Raw genomic sequence first — 19,145 nt, forward strand, 5'->3', positions numbered from 1 at the left:
TTAAATACATCATCCATCTGAGATTTCTGAAGATTTTTTTTAGCATATAAGCACAGTGTGGGAAAAGCTTATCAGGGAACAAATTGAAGTATCAAGCGACCAACTAATGATCTTGAGGTTATCTTGAGATGATTTCAGGGCTTAGCATCCCTGCAGCCCGCTCCTCGACCAGGTCTCTTTTTTGTTACACCCCCCCCCCAGGAAGCAGCTCATAACAGCTGTCTAACTCCCAGGGTACCTATTTACTGCAAGGTAACAGGGCCATCAGGGTGAAAGAAACTCTGCCCAATTGTTTCCGCCTCCACCGGGGATCGAACCCGAAACCTCGGGACTACGAATCCGAAGTGCTGTCCACTCAGCTGTCAGGCCCCTGTCCAGATCACCTTGGCCAACCACACCATCATTCAAGATGATTGCTCTGTTTATGCTAAAAAAAAGACAGCATTGAATGTACAGTAATGAAATGCCATTTTTTGTGGAGAGCTCTGTTGGCTCCCTGAAGCTATCCAAACTGATATGTGCTATATTAGTTTGGGGTCATCAGTCATAGTTCTTATGTGCCTACGAGGAATCATGAGCCAGAACCTGGCCCCCCTCAAAGAGGCGCAGGGAGCAATGGCCTATGAGCACTTTACATTAAAAGTACGTATGTCATAATTGCCATTCCCCAACTAGGGAAGGACCCAGAAAGGCAGGTGAAACTAAACAGACCACTGTCTGGTTAACCTGTGCAATCTGCATCCCAAAAGATTAAAATAACTCTCCTAGAAAGACACCAAACAAGCAACCCTTCATACAACTAGCACTTCCACTTGTTAGCGTGATTCACACTCCCCCCTCCCCTCATAGGTCGGGGAGGGGGAGCTGACAGCGCACCACTCCAGTTCTTGAACGATGAAAAACTGCTGACCAGAGGGAGGGAGTGTGTCATGGATCCCCCTGGGGCTCACCCAGAAAATAGCATTTAATTGTATTCAGTTCTGGTTTTCTGTGGGGAGCCCCCATTGGCTCCCTGAAGCTATCTACCCAAAGATAAGTAAAAGGAGGGACTTCCCCGGGAGGCGACAGCACCGCAGGTCTCAAGATGAAGAAGAGACAAACATCCGCGACAGGTGCCCCAAAGCCACACACGGCTAGGAAGTAACAGTAACATTCACTAGATACCTGGCAGCCAGGACCCCCTATTCAACCTCCAAAACCCCTGCGACCAAATGTCTACCCAAGATATGTTGCTGCTGCGAGAGCAGCATACTTTCGAACATCATGGGTACGAGGGCAGATAGCAGGCTGGCTGGACTTGACGACAATGTGGACAATCTGAGACACAAGCCCTGGAACAGGGAACCAGGGAAACCAGATCTACCCAAAGAGCATTCACCGTTATAGAACCAGTGGCCTGCAGGTAGCGCCGTAAAGCCGCCACCAGTCACATGTGATACAACCCCGGCCTAACCAACCAAGCATCCACGAACAATGGACCCTTCCAGAAGCCCGCTGTCTCATTCTTTGCCAGAAAATAAGGAGAAGGCTACAAGCCACTTGGATCAAATGAACAGAACCCACGGCGTCAGAGAGAGCACGAAGCTGCCCAACCCAACCTCCAGAGGCCAAGGCCAACAAAAACAAGGTCCTTCAAAAGGTATCCCCTAACTGAATGGGCCACAACAAAGCGAGGAGAAGAAAGAAAAGAAATAACACAGTCTAAAGACCAAGAAGGCTCAAGCAGCACATGAGCAGGATGGAGGTGAAAAAATGCATGTGAAAGCTTGCGGAGCGGAACAGAAGTAATATCCACCCCAAATGCAAGCTGGAACAGCTCTGCCAACGCCGCACGATAAGAGATGACAAAATTAGGCATGAGATGCCGACCCTAAAAAAGCCAAGAGAGAGAAAAGACAAAACAACCTGGTCTGAAATCGCCAAAAACCTTCTAAGAGAAAGAAAAGTGACACAGAAAGATTGTCAAGAAACTTCAAACTGTAGCTGGAAAGAAGACCGCAGGTGGGGACACCATCAAAGAAGCCACCTGATCACCTTATAAATGGTGATACACATGCGTCAGAAAGACCAGACGCATAGTGCAGAGCAGTAAGGCAGACCAGCGAGGTACCTCACTAGCCTGACCTGCTGAAAGAGGCAGAGCCACGGAAAAACCACCCGGGTTTAGACACTGAGCAAGCAGTGTCTGAAACCAAGGCTGGGCCAGCTACCATGGACTTAGGGGAACCACTCACCCCGATATGAATCCAGCCGAGCCAGAACCCGGAGCAACAGCTGGACCAGGGCAAAGAGGGAAGGAACCTCCCCACGACCAGTCCTACCAAAAAGCGTTTACTGCGAGGACCTTGCAGTTGGGAACCGGCGCCACATACAATGGGAAATGCCCAGACCATGCCAAATGCAAAGAAGTCCACATCCGGGAGCCAGTACGCCCGACAAAGCCAAAGGAAGGAGGCGGAGTCGATCGTCCACTCTGTGGAAAGAGGCATGAAACATGACAGACTGTCTGCTATGGACGATGGACACACACCCGGAATGTGAACAGCGTGGACAGCTAAACACCAAGAACTCAGCAGAACAGCTACCAGAAGTAATCAGCCCTAAAGCCACAGACCGAAGAGACCTCCCCGGGATGATACAAGGAAACATGGGGAGCAGTCCGAATGGAGCCGGATCACTGAGCCCCCAAGAAAGCCGGATCCATTGCAGCACCTGCCACATAGCTGCAAACACCTGCACCATGCTGTGAGCTGGAAGGAAGGACTGCGCCCAATGCCCCTGGCCAGCCTGGTTAGCACTGATCGCAAAACTCCAACCAAGAAATGAGGCATCTGTGAACACATCAAATGAGGGGGAGAGGAAGGCGCAATGGCACTTAAAAAAAATGAAGAGGAAGCTGAAGATGCAGCAACTGACGAAAGAATACTGGGACACGAACCCAGTGAGAGCAAGAGTGGCGAAAGAGGCCGCTCCGAAGATACCAGAATAGCCTCCGAAGCCAAACCCAGCCCAGCGGAGAAACCAGCAGGGCAAAGTTCAGGCTCCCCCACAGGTGCTTGAGCAACTGTCGATGGACTCGGGTCCCCCTCAAAACAGCTGAAGGCGGGACTGCAACCGGAGCAAAGGCCCAGCCAAGCCCACACTCAGGATGGAACCAACTGGGACTTCTGCCAAGTTACCAGGAATTCAAATCCAGCAAGCTGGGAAAGAACCAGAACCCTGGCAAGCAGACAAGCAAACCGGCAGGAAGCCCACACCAACCAGTCATTGAGGCAGGCTGCCAGCCAGGAAGACACCGGAACCTCGAAATGCATCCGATCAGCACCAAGGGCATCCCGAGTCTCTGCAAGGGGAAGTCAAGAGGAAGAAAACCTCTGAAAACACGAATCCAAGGAAAACAAGGGCACCTGGAAATGAACCTGGGGAAGATCCCTACTTACTGCATTTGTCGATGGATAAGACGCACAATTTTTTTTTATAAAAATGAGTCTAGCGGCTAAAACGACCGTAATACAAACAGGATACCGAGGGCCGTAAATCTGAGAGTTGGATGAGCATACAGGGAAAGGTCGCTAGGCACAAAATAAGTACCCATAATAAAATAATGAAAACAAAGCCAATGACCACAGTCCGTGAACACAAGACTGAGGTGATAATATACAGAAGTACCAGTACCCAGTCTCGTACATAAGACAAGACTGCCCCGGGAACACAAGACCACCACCCACAATTCCTCATGGGGGAACAGACAGGGCAGAAAAATGAATGAATCAATACGATTGGTACACCCATAATGGGACACGGGTGGTAAATGTGTACCCAAAGAAACCACAGATATTATTACAATGGACTTGTCCAGAGGCAGAGTAGTAAGGAAAGGGAAAGCAGGAGGCAGGGACACAGAAATGCAGGAGCTCAAGAAGCTCAGGAATGTGCTGACCATTAAAATGATGGGTGAGAAGCAGGTCCAAAGAGCAAAGCACAACCCTTGCAAGCACAACTAAAGAGAGTACAACAAGGCAAGCACAAACTTACCAAAACTACTTACGACACCTCGGCAGCTATGAGGGAAACACACACCAATTCACGTACCTGCCCACCCCTTTCATAGCAGACATAACCCACACCTGAGACATTGTCAAGCAAAGGCGAAAGACTAAGTCACTGGTAAGAACAAGTCATTAACTAAATAAAAAACACCCCAAAACACGGGAAAAGAAGGATAAAACTTCAACTGCTCAGCCGCCATCTTATCTTGAGGTTATCTTGAGATGATTTCGGGGCTTTAGTGTCCCCGCGGCCCAGTCCTCGACCAGGCCTCCAGGTCGAGGACTTTGCCATATGCAAAGAGTGTGTACCAACAAACCACAGCTGAGGGATGGTGCAATACAATCGAAGCACTACCCTGGCAGCTAGTCGTAGCAACTCAAACTGTAAGCAAAATTCTTGTCAAAAAAATCAGTACTGTAATGAAACCTGGGAGTAGGGATGAGCAGGAGTACCAAAAGCATTGAAAAATAATGTGCAATAAATGTATGACAAACCAAACGAAAAGGTCGTTATATTAATATATACCATACTTTATATATTTTTGTTTTCTCCCAGGACAAAACATCCAAGTAAAAGATGGATGTGCCAGACACGAGGGTGCGTAAATCAAGCTGGCAAATACTGTACTGTAATATTAATTTAGAAAAGGAGGGGGGGAGGGGGGGGGGCATGAAAACTCCATACCCTGTAGCAACAACCCCTGTCCAGGAGGCACAAGGGCCCAAGCCTTCCAAGCTGTCTCCACCCATGCTCTGGGAACCTCCGACAAAGGCCCCAGGGTAGAGCCCTCTTCCACGCTCACCACCCTTGAAGAAAAGGCAGTATCCAGGGATAAAGCTTTCAAGAAGGGAGTTTGCTGGGTTGACCCAGAAACCTCGGATGGAAAACCAGGCTCAACCACCTCCACGCCTGAATCGGAAGGCGCTAAATTCCACCCCAATCCCGAAACCTTCAGACGTTCGGGAGCCAGAAGCAGGGGGGGAAGAGCAGCAGGGCAATCAGCTCGATCAACAGCAATGTCCCAAGACTTTTCCAACACTCTTTCCCTACACATATGGGGCATAACTGGCCGAGTCCCTGCAGTGTTCAATAGAGAACTCAACAAGCACCTTCATAGGATTCCTGATCAACCAGGCTGTGACTCGTACATCAGGCTACAAGCATCCACAGCCTGGTGGATCAGATCAGCAACCAGGAGGCCTCATCAGAAACTGGGCCATGGGGACATTGATCCCCAGAATCTTCAAATAAGAAAACATGATTATTATATTCTTAGAACAAAAAAAAAAAAAATAGTGATTTTACTATCGTTACACTGCATATACACTATATACAGTATAACTAGCTACATTTGCATGCACCATTACGAACCACCGAACCACTGGGCATTTCTGTAATAATCTTATAACTGGTTATTAGAGTTCAGCCAAGTCCTGCATATTTTGCACTAAGTTCTAACAGCACAAATTAAATATGCTGTATATTATTTTCTTCATATTTTAAATGCTTTTTACCATTTTTTTTCAAGTGCAGTATTGTATTGGGCTGTCAATAATATTATTTGTATCAAAGAACATGAAGAATATTGGTACAGACATACTGTATTCATGTTACTATTATGAGTTAAATATTATATGAGTAAATATCATATTCTTTGAACAACAAAACATACTGTTTTTGCTGTTATTATACTATACACACACACATTATATATAAGTATCTACATTTTTGTGCACCATAACTAACCACTAAACTGGTCTAGTTTGCCTAAACACAGCATAGTTTCAACCCGCTAGTCAGCTGACGACACCACCTTCCTCGCTATAATGGCTTCAATATAATATGTGTATTGGTAACTGTTGCCCACTTTTATCTATTGCCATTACAGTATTATCAAAATCTTGGTCATTAACCCTTTAACTGTGCAACGCGCCTGCAGGCCCACGTCTGGGGTGCACTACGTGCTTCCAGGTATTTGTATTTTTCACGTTTCATTCAAAACTTCCGCGGCTACATGGGGTTCACATCAGCTTCCTCAGGGCTCTTGTAAACAGACCCCATCTTTAAAAAAAATCATGGTCCACATTCCCGGGTGTGAGAGCCTCAGTAGTGAGTGAGCAACCAAGGCTGGCGCTCGCAGCATGAACGCACAACACTGCTGTTCAGTGTGTGACCACAGCATCGCCTAATAATGTCAAAATATATATTTATATAACTTGTATTATTTAGCCATGATAGTATTAAAGAAGAGCCTGAGTGTGATAATGACTGGGTACAATGTTCAAATATCAGTGATTCAATGCTGTTCACGATGTTCACAGCGCTAGCCACAGCACCACAGCATTATTTCGTCCATCTAGGAATCTACAAACGACTTCTTAGGTTCCTTTTCAAAATAAACTTGTGGTCAATTATTCATTTACAGGAATTAAAGACCAGGATTGTGGTTATAATTAGCATTGTGCATAGTATTGTGGAAGGAGGAATTTTAGTGAGGGAGGGAGGAAGGGAGAGAATTGAGGTAGCCTCAATGTGTGGCAGCCACTCTTTGTTTTGCTCACCATACTAGCTTCATGGTTCGCTATGGGGAACACACATGTACATGGGTATATACAGTGTGTGTGTGCATATAGTGTAATAATAGCAACAGGAGTATGTTGAGTGGAGCTATTTTGGTGAGGGAGGTGACATCGTAATCGTAGCGTCGTCTGCTGTCTGCTGTGTGATTTCTCATGCAGTGTATGGTGGTCACTGTACTGTTTGGACACAATACTGGCTTACTTGCATAGTTCTGGTAAATAAAACATGTAGATAGGTATATATACATAACATGTGTAAATAGTGTAATAAAAACAACAGCAGTATGGTGGGAGGAGCAATATTGGCGAGTAAGATGTTGGAGTGAGGGAGGGCCTGTCTGGGTGTGGCTGCTCACACTCATGATGTTCTGAATGTGTTGACGGTAAATGTATATAGTGTGACAGTGTATAGTGTGTACATATGTTGTAAATATACATAAATGAACATGAAACATTGGTGTGAATAACTGTATGATGGGAGGAGCAATGTTGGTGAATACAATGTTGGAGGAGTGAGAGGGGGCTGGCTGGGTGTGACAGCTTACACTCGCAGTGTTCTGAATGTGTTGATGGTGAATGTATATACTGTAGTGTGTGATAGTGTATAGTCTGTAAATAGATTGTATATATACATAAATTAGCATGATACATGGTAAATATGTGCAACATATGTGTACACAAGTGTCATGCACGTAACAGTGTCTTCAGACAGTACGGATGTTTTACTGCCATGATATAGTGTACGTGTTTATTATACATAGAATTAGCACGTAAAAACAAATAAAAAGTATTTCGAACTGTGCACAAAAAATGAACATAAATATATTCGCGGCAACTTGTGTGCCCCGCCCCGGGAGCGCACGTTACGGGCGAATGGGGAATGATGATGTCACGCGCCAACTTACGGACCCCATAGCAGCCAAAGTAAGTGCAATTTCAAATTTTTTTTGACATACCCATACTGAGGGAAGGGGTTTTCACACTTTAAAAAAACAACAAAATTTTTTCCAGAGAATTTATTTCCTGCGCACTGGGATGGGGGAAGGGGGGTGTCATATTTGGAGGCGGCGCAGTTAAGGGATTAAGACGAGATCTTTCAAAGGAAGACAGAGAAAGAAGCTGAAACTGAACCTCGTAGAGGCAAAACATCTAAATGAGAGTTGGAGCGAAGAAGAAATCAATTCTCTTTTCTACAAGGTGATAGGGGTAGGTAAGCCTGTGAAATGGTACAAAAAGACAAATCAACAAAATCACTAGCTTAAAAAAGGGGGAGTAAAAAAAGGGGAAATGGAACATGTTTTAAAAAAATTGTATACACTAACATAGATGGAGTGGGATAAAAAATACTGGAGCTAAATGATATAATGTAGTTGGGGATGCCAGACACTGTTGCACTAACGGAGATGAAACTCGAAGATGATATTTTAAATGAGGTCGTATTCCTAAGAGGCTACTCAATTTGGAGAAGGGACGGAAAAATTAGGAAAGGTGGTGGCAATGTTGTGCTGGGGAAAGAACACCTAAAGGTGAACAAAATAATTGCCAATCCACGAGATGACATAAAAGCACTAGAGATTTGTAGTCAGGATGATAAAACTGGTAATCATAAATGCCTACAGTTCACCATAATCCTACACATGGGCAAAGGAGGAGCTGGACAATAAACAAGGAGCGCCTCATAACAATCATGAGAGAGATTATAGCAAGAGCAGATAAAGATAGATCATGACTGCTGGTAGTCGGTGACTTCAACTTGCAATCCAAAGACTGGGAGACCTATGCAGCTGGCTCAGAGGACTTTTGGACCTGTAATTTTGTAAACCACATCCTGGAGACAATTCATGTATCAACATGTTAAACAAGCTACGAGCATGAGGGAAGGGGGATGATTTTTCTGTGCTGGATTTGATACTCACCAGGAAAGAGGAAGATATATTTGAAATTCAGTACCTTACCACCCCCTCGGGCAAAAGTGACCATGTCCTTTTTGGGAATAAAATATGCAATGCATTATAATCTAGAAGAGAATGAGGAAAATGAAGCACTTGAAAAACCTGATTTCAGGAAAGGACATTATGGGGAGATTAGAAAGATCTTTAATTAATTAATAATTAATTTATTGTGTCAGGGAAAAGGCAGCCAGTTTATACGTACAGTACATGTTACACTTATATCGAGGGGGTCCCCCCCTCCCACAGTCAAATTACTGACCGTTCCCAGGATGCAACCCCATAAGAAGCTAACTCCTGGGTACCTATTTACTACTAGGTGGACGGAGATGAACCACGAGAGGTTAAGAAATGTGCCCAATTATTTCTGTCCAGTCTGGAATTTAAACTTGGAATTCTCAATTGAGAGTCAAGAACAAACCCAACTGTACTACAGGGACCCTAATGAAATTAATTGAAAAGATTTGCTGTTAGGCAAGGAAGTAAATGCGATGCATGTCAAGTTTTGTGAAATATATGATAAAAGGCACAAAAATATTTATACCAAAACAAAAATGCAGAATTAGGAATCAGAATGGGTTCAACAGAAATTGCGAGAGGGTCAGAGACCAAAAGACATAAAAATGGAACCAATAAAGGAAGAGGTCAAACCCTCAAACACACCAGGGATACAAAGGAGGAGCTGGACAAAAAACAAGGGGGCCTTGTTTATTGTCCCCGAAACAAAGACAATATTTATTGTCCCCGAAAGCACAAAACAACTACACAGCAGTGAGAAGAGAGGCAGAAAGAAATGTTGAGAAAGGGATAGCGAACAAATGAAAAACAGAATAGGCGTATTCTATGAATACTGTACATTAAAAATAAACTGCAGGTAAGGGAAACTGCAGGTTCAGTGGTTGAAAATAGAAAACAAATTTATGGGAAAATTAAAAGAATGTGTGTAACATTGAATATACAATTCCAAAGTGTGTTTGTGTAAAATTACATTTTCATAGAACCAGACACAATAAGAATTCCAGACAACATAGAGCAAATACTCTAGGGATGCAGTGGAAAAAGTGCTCAAGGAGCTAAGTAAGAACAAAGCAATTGGCCTAGATGGAGTTTCACCATGGGTTCTGAGAGAATGTGCACCTGAGCTCAGCATTCCACTTCAATTATTTTCAGGGCATCTCTGTGTAGAGTCCTGGCACATATATGGAAAAAGGCTAACATAGTTCCAATCTACAAATGTGGCAGCAGGAAGACCACTTTAATTATAGACCTGTGTCACTGACAGAAGTAGTGGTCAAAATATTGGAAAAAAAAACAAACAAACTAGCATTGAATGTAATGAAATGCCATTTTCTGGGTGAGACCCCAGAGACTCTTCAGAGCTATACCAGACTGATGTGTACATATTAGACCGTGGAAACAGTCAATCGATGGAGTTCTAAGCTTACCAGGGACCAGTGCCAGAACCTGTCCCCCTCAAGAGAGGCACAAGGTGCAATGGCCTATAGACACCCCCCCATGTAATTAGAAGCAGTCTATGTCTGTTATCTACCAGGTCAGGCACCCAGGACAGTAGAAATTTAAAAAAACAAACTACAGCTGGTTAAAAATTGCAAACCGAAAGCTGAACAAGCAAGCAGAACTCCCCAATTGAAAACAAGTAAACGAGCATGACGTTACCACAACTGCTGCACTGCTATCTGCACAACTCCCCTCTTCCCGGGAAGGGGAAGGGGGGGTTCCCAGACCTCCAGCCCCAGCTACCCAACCTCAGTTCAGAAGCTGAATATCAAACAAGCGAAAAAAACGCCAATCAGAGGAAGGGAGGGAGGGAGAGATGCCGAGGAGCCTCTGGGTCTCACCCAGAAAATGGCGTTTCATTACATTTAACGCTGGTTTTCTGTGGAGAGCCCCTTCGGCTCTCCAGAGCTACCCAACCAAAAATAAAGGAAAAATGCGACTTATTCGGGAGGTGGCTGTCACTCGCTCCTCGACTCAAGGTCAAGACAACTGGCTGCAACCTGTGACCCAAGGGTACACATACCTGAGAAGGGCCAGGAACATTAATGAGGTGCCGTGCGGCCAGGTTAAATGTGGGGCTCCGCTATTTCCAAAGTTGTTGAAGCGTCGGTAATATTTCAAGTAACATGCAGGTAAGGTATGTTTTATATAACTAAAATGAAATAAAGTTCATTGTGTAATTGGGTTCCAAGTTAGTGTTGCGCCGACGATTAAGCCAGCTGTTGGCTGCTGCATGGCTGATGCGTGAACACGGTCTGATCAAGTTCAGATGGGTGGAAAAAATTGGTTCAATTCTTCGTATTGGGAAATATTTTGTCTATCAATCAATGATTGTTAATGATTTCTCAACAAAATTTAGGGATGTGTTTTGTTTTACCCTGTACAGTACAGGTAATTTATTTTTGCTATTTTTAATGTTGCGACACAGGCTGTGGCGGCCAGACCATGGAATGGCGATCGAGCCTTGTCACTAACCCAGGGCTAGCAAAGATGATATCTTGTAAGTTTACCTCTTCTGTGCTAATGATAGAATATACATTTGCAGAGACTAATATGTAGCTATTGTTGAAAAAATAATAATATGTTGTAATACTGTAATAAAATTGATAAACTGACTTAATTTTTTTATGAAGCTGAAGATTACGAAGCTGTGAAGATTATGTCATCCTCTGTGGCGCTTTTGTATTGTTCAGTATACATACAGTATGTACACTTATTTTCAGGTATTCACTTCACGTAACAGCTAAGTCAACTATTAATTCGCATGCGAGTAATGCACTGCACTTTAGTAAAAAAAAAAATGTTGACTAACAGCTGTAATGCACTTGAACAATTTAAACTTATTTCTATATTTACACTGTGTACAGTATAGCTTCTTGTCAAGGCTTAACACTTTAGTCCGGGTATGACGCTGCATTGCGTCATCCGTTTACTGTCGGTAATCTCGGGGATGACGCAGCATTGCGTCATCCACTAAAATAATTGCCAAAAATCAGGTTTTTATCCGATTTTTTGGGGACTGTTTGGTAACTGTCAACAAGCTGAATGCAATCTGTGACTACAATACAAACATGAAAGGTGTTGATCACTTTGACCAAATGATCAAATATTATCACTTCATAAGGAAAACTCACAAATGGACGAAGAAAATGACCATCTATTTTGTGCAAATGGCTATCTACAATGCTTATGTGATGTACAACTACTACACAACAAATATTAAACTATAATACTACATATACTAAAATACTAAATACTAAACATTTGTGGGCAGGAATTGTGAGTGTAGCTGGAAGGTGTCTGGGCGCTCACTCGCGGTTAACGCATGGCCTGTCTTCAACTCGTTGGCGGGTGGAGCGTGACCAGATTTTTTATTTTATATGCTAATGTTCCTCTAGAGAATTCTATTGTGAACCCATTGATACCAAAATGAAAGATCTAGGACGAAAACTGAGGGGAAAAGAGTGAAGACATTTTATCGCTTTTGCGCGCTCCTGGGTAACTCGTTCGCACTTTCTCTGTTTGCTGCGGGTAATTAGCCGGGCTTTTGGAGTTCATATGCATTTAGTGCTGTAGAGAATTCTATTGTGAACACAATGATACCAAATTTTATCTCGTAGGACGAGAATTGAGGTGACAAAGTTGAAGAGAGTATACACTTTTCAGAATTACCGCGCACTCCCGTGAAACGCTGGGACCCACATCGCATAGTTGAGGGGTGGCGCGACGGGTGCGCCAAAGTGTTAATTATTCATTAACACCTACAATGCTGTAATCTATCAACACTTTTTACACTAATTTATATGCATTTTGATCATATTTTATATCATCGTTAGTGGATGCTGCACAACTTGTTGATGGGAATTCAGCATCGGCAGGTGCGGCAGGGCTTGTAGGGCACCCGTTGCCAGTGGATGCTGAACTACTTGTCGATGGGAATCCAGCATTGGCGGGTGCAGTATGGCTTGAAGGGCATTTGTTGCCGGCGGATACTGAATGACTTGTGGATGGGAATTCAGCATTAGTGGGTGCAGCATGGCTTGTAGGGCATTCGTTGCTGGCGGACGCTGTACGACTTGTTGAATCCCCAGTGGGTGAAGCATGGCTTGTAGACGAAGATTTTTCACGGATCATTGAAATCATGAATTTATCAATTTTTGTTTGAATCTGATTACAGTCTCAGCACGTTAGCCAGAGATAATGCCCTTCAAAATTGAAGCCAGTTGCGCGAATTCACAGTAAACAATGAGAAGACATGCCCTGACACAGTGCATTCATGTCCTTGGGGGAAAAAAAATACCTAGTGCCTATACTATAAAAGGTATTTAATAAGAAAATAAAGAATTTTGCTCAATAACAATTGTTTCCAAATATTTTATTAATACAGTAATAATTTATAATTTGCTTCATTAAACTGTGTCTTTTAAAAAAAGAAAAGATTTAATTTACGATTGAGGTCAGTGGGTGCTTGCCATGTGAGGGCGTGCCGATGCCAAAATATAGCCAATACCAACCTACAATTTTATCAACGGCCAGACCGGTATATGAGGTTCCAGATACTGGTCATTAGAACTGGCGGAACGGTAAAAGGGGTAGACCGCAGGCTGACTGGACCAAACAATCCTGAGGATGACCTTGGAGACCTGTGCCCTGGAAAAGGGAAGAAGGGAAACCAGGTCAATCCAAAGCACGTCCCCTGCCACGGAGGCCGTGGCGTGCAGGTAACGGCTTTGAGCAGCAATCAGACATAAAACATGATGAATTCCCGGCCGAACCAATGACGCATCAACAACCCAAGGACCCCTCCGGAAATCAGCCATCTCATTTTTCGCCTGAAAAGAAGGAGACGGCTGCAAACAAACTGACCACCAGGACAAAAAAAAGCAGAAAACCCTGCGCTGGAGGAGAGCATGAAGCTCCCCGACCCGACCCCCAGAGGCCAATGTCAGCAAGACAAGAGCCACAGAAAAACAGTCCTGAACCGAAGGGGCCACCACAAACCGAGAAGAGAGAAAAGAGAGCACCTGGTCTAAAGACCAGGACAGCTCAGGCGGCGCATGAGCAGGCTGGAGGTGAAACAACACCCGAGAAAGCTTGTGGAATGGAGCAGAAGTGACATCCACCTTGAATGCAAGCAGAGGTGGCTCTGCCAGCGCTGCACAATATGAAGCGACAGTATTCGGCATAAAATGATGGTCCTGAAACAACCAAGAGAGAGACAGGACAAAACAACCTGAACAGAAATCAAAGACAACCTACAAAAAGACAAAAAGTGCCAAAAGGACAACCAGGAAACTTCATACTGCCGCTGAGATGAAGCGGTCGCAGGTGGGACATCATCAACAAAACCACATGATTACCATACAAGTGCTGATAAACCTGCGTGAAAAAGACCAAACCTGAAGAGCAGAGGAGAAGATCGAACCAGCCACTTACCGGAATGGATTGATCTGCTGAAAGAGGAGCAGCCACGGGAAGGCCCTTGGGTTCGGACACCGAGCAAGCAGCGCCTGAAATCAGGGCAGGGCCGGCCACCAAGGGGCCAACAGGACTACTCTCCCCTGGTAAGTCTCCAAGCGAGCCAGGACTTGGAGCAACAACCAAACCGGTGGGAAGAGGTACAGGTAACTCCACTTCAACCAGTCCAATCAAAAGGCATTGACCTTGACGGCCTCGCAGTCAGGGAAGGGCGCAGCATATACCGGAAGACGCCTCGACCAAGCTGACGCGAAGAAGTCCACGTCTAGGCATCCAAAATTCCAGCAGAGCTAACGGAATGAGTCAGCATCGACTGTCCATTCGGTGGATAGGGGAATGAAATGAAACAGGCTGTCTGCCAGTACATTGGACACTCCCTCAGGACATGAACTGCCAGGAGAGCCAAACCCTGAGAACTCAGCAGACAAGTCACCCAGAGCGACCTGCCCCAAAGAGCCAAGGACCGCATCGAATTCCCACGGTTCAGACGATGAACCACAGGGGAGCAGGCCGAATGGAGCAGGAGCGTCGAGCCGCAAGCAGCTCGAACCCTTTGAAGCGAATGCCACACACTGCTGTAAATTCCTGCGCCATGCTGTAAGCCCAATGGAAGGACAGACCCCACTGACATTGGTCGGCCTGGTAAGCACTGGTCATAAAGCCCGAGACGAGGCATCCGTTAAAACATCGAGCGAGGGTTCGGGTAGGCACCACGGCACAGAACCCCGAAAAACCCAAAGAGGAAGCCGGCAACGCAGCAGCCGACACAAGGCCCCTAGGGTCCGAACCCAGCAATCTCAAGAGAAGCAGAAGGGTGTCCTTGAAGTAACCAGAACAGCCGACAAACCCAGATCTGACCTGACGGGTAGACCAGCATGGCGAAGTTCAGACTCCCGCACAGCTGCTCGAACAACTGATGCGTGACTCGGGTGCCCTCCAGAAACAGCTGAAGGCGAGACCACAGCAGCAGCAACACCTGCGATGTGGTGGAGGTTGCTCCACACCTCTGATGTGGTGGAGGCATCAGAGCGGCGAGATGTCACCAGCGGGATTCCACAGGAATCTGTACTTGGACATATCCTGTTTCTAATATATGTAAATGACCTTCCAGAGGGCATAGACTCATTCCTCTCAATGTTTGATGATGATGCAAAAATTATGAGAAGAATCAAAACAGATGAAGATAGACAGAAACTACAGGACGACCTGGAAAAACTGGTGAAATGGTCTAGAAAATGGCTACTAAAGTTCAATTCAGGAAAGTGCAAAGTAATGAAATTAGGCAAAGGGAACAGAAGGCTGATTACAATGTACCATCTGGGAGGTGATAGCCTGCAGGAGTCAAATAGAGAAAGATCTGGGGGTTGATATCACACCGAACCTGTCTCCAGAGACCCACATCAAAAGAATATCATCAGGGGCATATGCTAGACTGGCCAACATAAGAACTGCCTTTAGAAGCTTGTGTAAGGAATCATTCAGGACCCAGTATAGCACTTATGTAAGACCAATCCTGGAGTATGCAGCTCCAGTCTGGAGTCCATACCTAGTTAAACACAAGACGAAGTTAGAGAAGATTCAGAGGTATGCCACCAGACTGGTCCCGGAACTGAGAGGAAATCCTCACATCCCTGGAAAACAGAAAACTAAGGGGAGACATGATAACCACCTACAAAATTCTCAGGGGAATTGACAGGGGTGGACAAAGACAAACTCTCTAGCACGGGTGGAACACGAACAAGGGAACACAGGTGGAAACTTGGTACTGTACCTAGATGAGCCACAGAGACACTAGAAAGATTTTTTTCAGTGTCAGAGTAGTTAACAAATGGAATGCATTAAGTAGTGATGTGGTGGAGGCTGACTCCATACACAGTTTCAAATGTAGATAAGATAGAGCCCAATAGGCTCAGGAATCTGTACACCAGTTGATTGACAGTTGAGAGGCGGGACCAAAGAGCCAGAGCTCAACCCCTGCAAACACAACTAGGTGAGTACCGCGGGAAGGACAAGGAAGTGGTCCGAGAGTCCCACACAAGACCCAGCCAAATCCAAACCTGAGAGGGAACCAAATGAGACTTCCTCCAGTTCACAAGAACCTGAACCCGGCGAACTGGGAAAGAACCAAATCCCTGGCGAGCTGACACGCTGACTGGTTGGGAGCCCAGACCAGCCAGTCGTCGAGGAAAGCCAGAACCCGAACCCCCTAACAGATGCAAACGAGTCACCATGACCTAGGTAAGGCACGTGAACACGTGAGGTGCCAGATTTAAGCCGAAAGGAACGTAAGAAAAATGGTAAGCCTGTCGCCCCACAACAAAACCGAGCTAGTCCCCAAACCCCGGATGAATCAGGACGTGCCAATATACGCCCCAGAGGTCCAGGAACACCATCCAAGTGCCCGGCTCCAAAAGCACCCAGACCTGGGACAGAGTGGTCATCCGAAGGAAGGGGCAAAAGACTCAGGGGTTCAGACAAGACATGTCCAAAATGAACCAGACGTTTGCACAGTCCCGTTTCGGAACTGGAAACAGGCAGGAAACCTACCTGAGGTACGCCGTCATTTTGACCACGCCCAAGCGAACCCATTCCAGGATGACCCGACAGAGCACAGGGAAAGAGGACTATCCTGCCAGACCCGAACCCCCCTGAAGTAGGAAGAGCCAACACTACCAAGGCTGGAGGAAACGACCCAAAATGCCCCGAATCATGGGCCCAGGCAAGAACAAACAGCACGAGCCTCCCTCTCATCGCCCCTGTCAATCAGGCGAACTGCGAAAAGGCCGACGACTGCAAACTAAAAGCTGAACCCCTGCGAAGTGTGCAAGCACGGGGACCTAGCGGAGGGCCATCAGAATCATACAAATGGTCCTACAGCCACACCAGGCAGATTCCCACCCGGCAAAACCAAACCAAACCAAAAGAAAAACCCCACAAAAGCACAATGTCCTCAGTGGAACAGAACCGGTCGTTATTGCGTATGTATATCAGACAGAACCTTGCGCCCCAGCCAGCAACAATAATACCTCCTATCCAAGGTCAAACAGGAGTAAGAATCACCCCAGCTGAACCTCAAGGGCAGGCAATCACCAAGCAGCGACAGAACCACATGGAGGTAGTCTCTCCTGAAAAGCTCATGGACGATAACCCTAAGCCACAAAGGCAGTACTTACAGGGCACCTAGGGAAGGTGGCGCTAGGTGCATGCAGCCCCATTACTCTTGTGTTACTCCTGGCTCACACATCCCCAACACAGAAGAACAACACCGCTATGCAGCACTGCTCAAAGGATAGATGGTGGCGGTCGATCGACCGCCACCAACACAACATCCTCTTGAACTGGGGTTGGGTAGCTGGCACGGGAGGTCTGGCACCCCCCTTCCCCCTCCCGGGGAGGGGGGAGTTGCGCAGACAGTGGCACGGCGGCTGTGGTGACATCATGCTTGTTTACTTGTTTTCGATTGGGGAGTTCTGCTTGCTTGTTCTGCTTTCAGTTTGCAATTTTTAACCAGCTGTAGTTTATTTTGTAATTCCTACCTTTCTGGGTGCCTGACCTGGTAGATGGCAGACAGACTGCTTCCAATTACATGGGGGTGTCTATAGGCCATTGCTCCTTGTGCCTCTCTTGAGGGGTGCCAGGTTCTGGCTCTGGTCCCCGGTAGGCTTAGAATGCCATCGATTGACTGTTGCCATGGTCTAATACATACACATCAGCCCGAATGGCTCTGGGGAACCAAAGAGGCTCTCCACCGAAAATAATTAAAACCAAATGGTAGAACACCTGGAGAAATATGAAATGAAAACAGACAAAATGGTTTTTGATCTGCAAGATCCTATGTAACAAATTTATTCAGTTTCTATGATCGAGCCACAGAGATTTTACAGGAAAGAGATGGTTGGGTTGACTGCATCTATCTGGACCTAAAAAAGGCTTTCGACAGAGTTCCACATAAGAGGTTATTCTGGAAACTGGAACATATTGGAGGAATGACAGGTAGGCTTCTAACACAGATGAAATTATTTTTATAACTGACAGAAAAATGAGGGCCTACATGAGAGGCAATGTATCAGTCTTGGGAAATGTCACAAGTGGAGTACTGTACCACAGGGTTCAGTTCTTGCACCGGTAATGTTCATTGTCTACATAAACGATCTATCAGAAGGAATACATAATTATATGAACATGTTTGCTGATGATGCTAAGATAATAGGGAAGAAAAGAAACTTAGAAGATTGTCATGCCCTTCAAAAAGACTTGGATAAAATAAGTGTATGGAGCACCACTTGGTAAATGGAATTTAATGTGAATAAATGCCATGTTATGGAATTTGGAATAGGAGAACTGAGACCCCACACAACCTATAAATTATGTGAGAAATCTTTAACCACTGTGCTGTGCCAAGTTTATTGTGAAATTCCCCCTGTGCGCATGAAATAAAGTGTTACCAAAAAATTCTTTTTTCTTAGTAAAATGATAAATTCCCTTCCCTGAACATGTCTATGTAAAAATAAATACCAAATTCCTCTTACTTTGGCTGTAGGGACTAGGACAAGGTGCGCTGTGACGTCATCAGGGCCTGGTGGCCCATCCATGAATCGCCCAGACACGGTCGCAGGGGCCATTCAAGCACCGGGTGTTGCCCCAAATATATTTTCAATTATTTGTTCTATGTATATCCAATGCATTTTTTTTATCATATATGATGCATAATTGTGTCCTTTACAATATGTATACAGTAGAACGTTCATAATGTTCCATGGAACTGTGATACATGTGTCAGTAATGTGTCCACAATAAATGTTTATTGTTACAATATTACTTGGTAAAATTCACTAAAATTACAATATGTACAGTTTCACACACTATTTACACAGTAACACACTGTATTACACACTCAGTACTTCAGAAGAGAGTAATAATCAATAAAGTAGTCCATGGTGCACAGCACGACTTCGCTCTCGTTGCACCAGGTACAGATAAATTTTCGCTTCCTGTTTCTTCATTCTGTGTGCTTGCAAATAACGCACTCACGTACACCCTTGGCTTTAGTACTGTACTTGTAGGTTGTATG

General features: G+C 45.2%; 1 protein-coding gene across 2 annotated transcripts in view; it reads right to left on the reverse strand.

Annotated features, from left to right (window-relative positions):
• Positions 1–19,145, reverse strand: part of LOC123757839 (tyrosine-protein phosphatase non-receptor type 11) — a 301,801-nt gene that overhangs the window by 270,950 nt on the left and 11,706 nt on the right. The window lies entirely within an intron of this gene.

Source organism: Procambarus clarkii, chromosome 22, assembly GCF_040958095.1.
Source record: "Procambarus clarkii isolate CNS0578487 chromosome 22, FALCON_Pclarkii_2.0, whole genome shotgun sequence".
Lineage (NCBI taxonomy): Eukaryota > Metazoa > Arthropoda > Malacostraca > Decapoda > Cambaridae > Procambarus > Procambarus clarkii.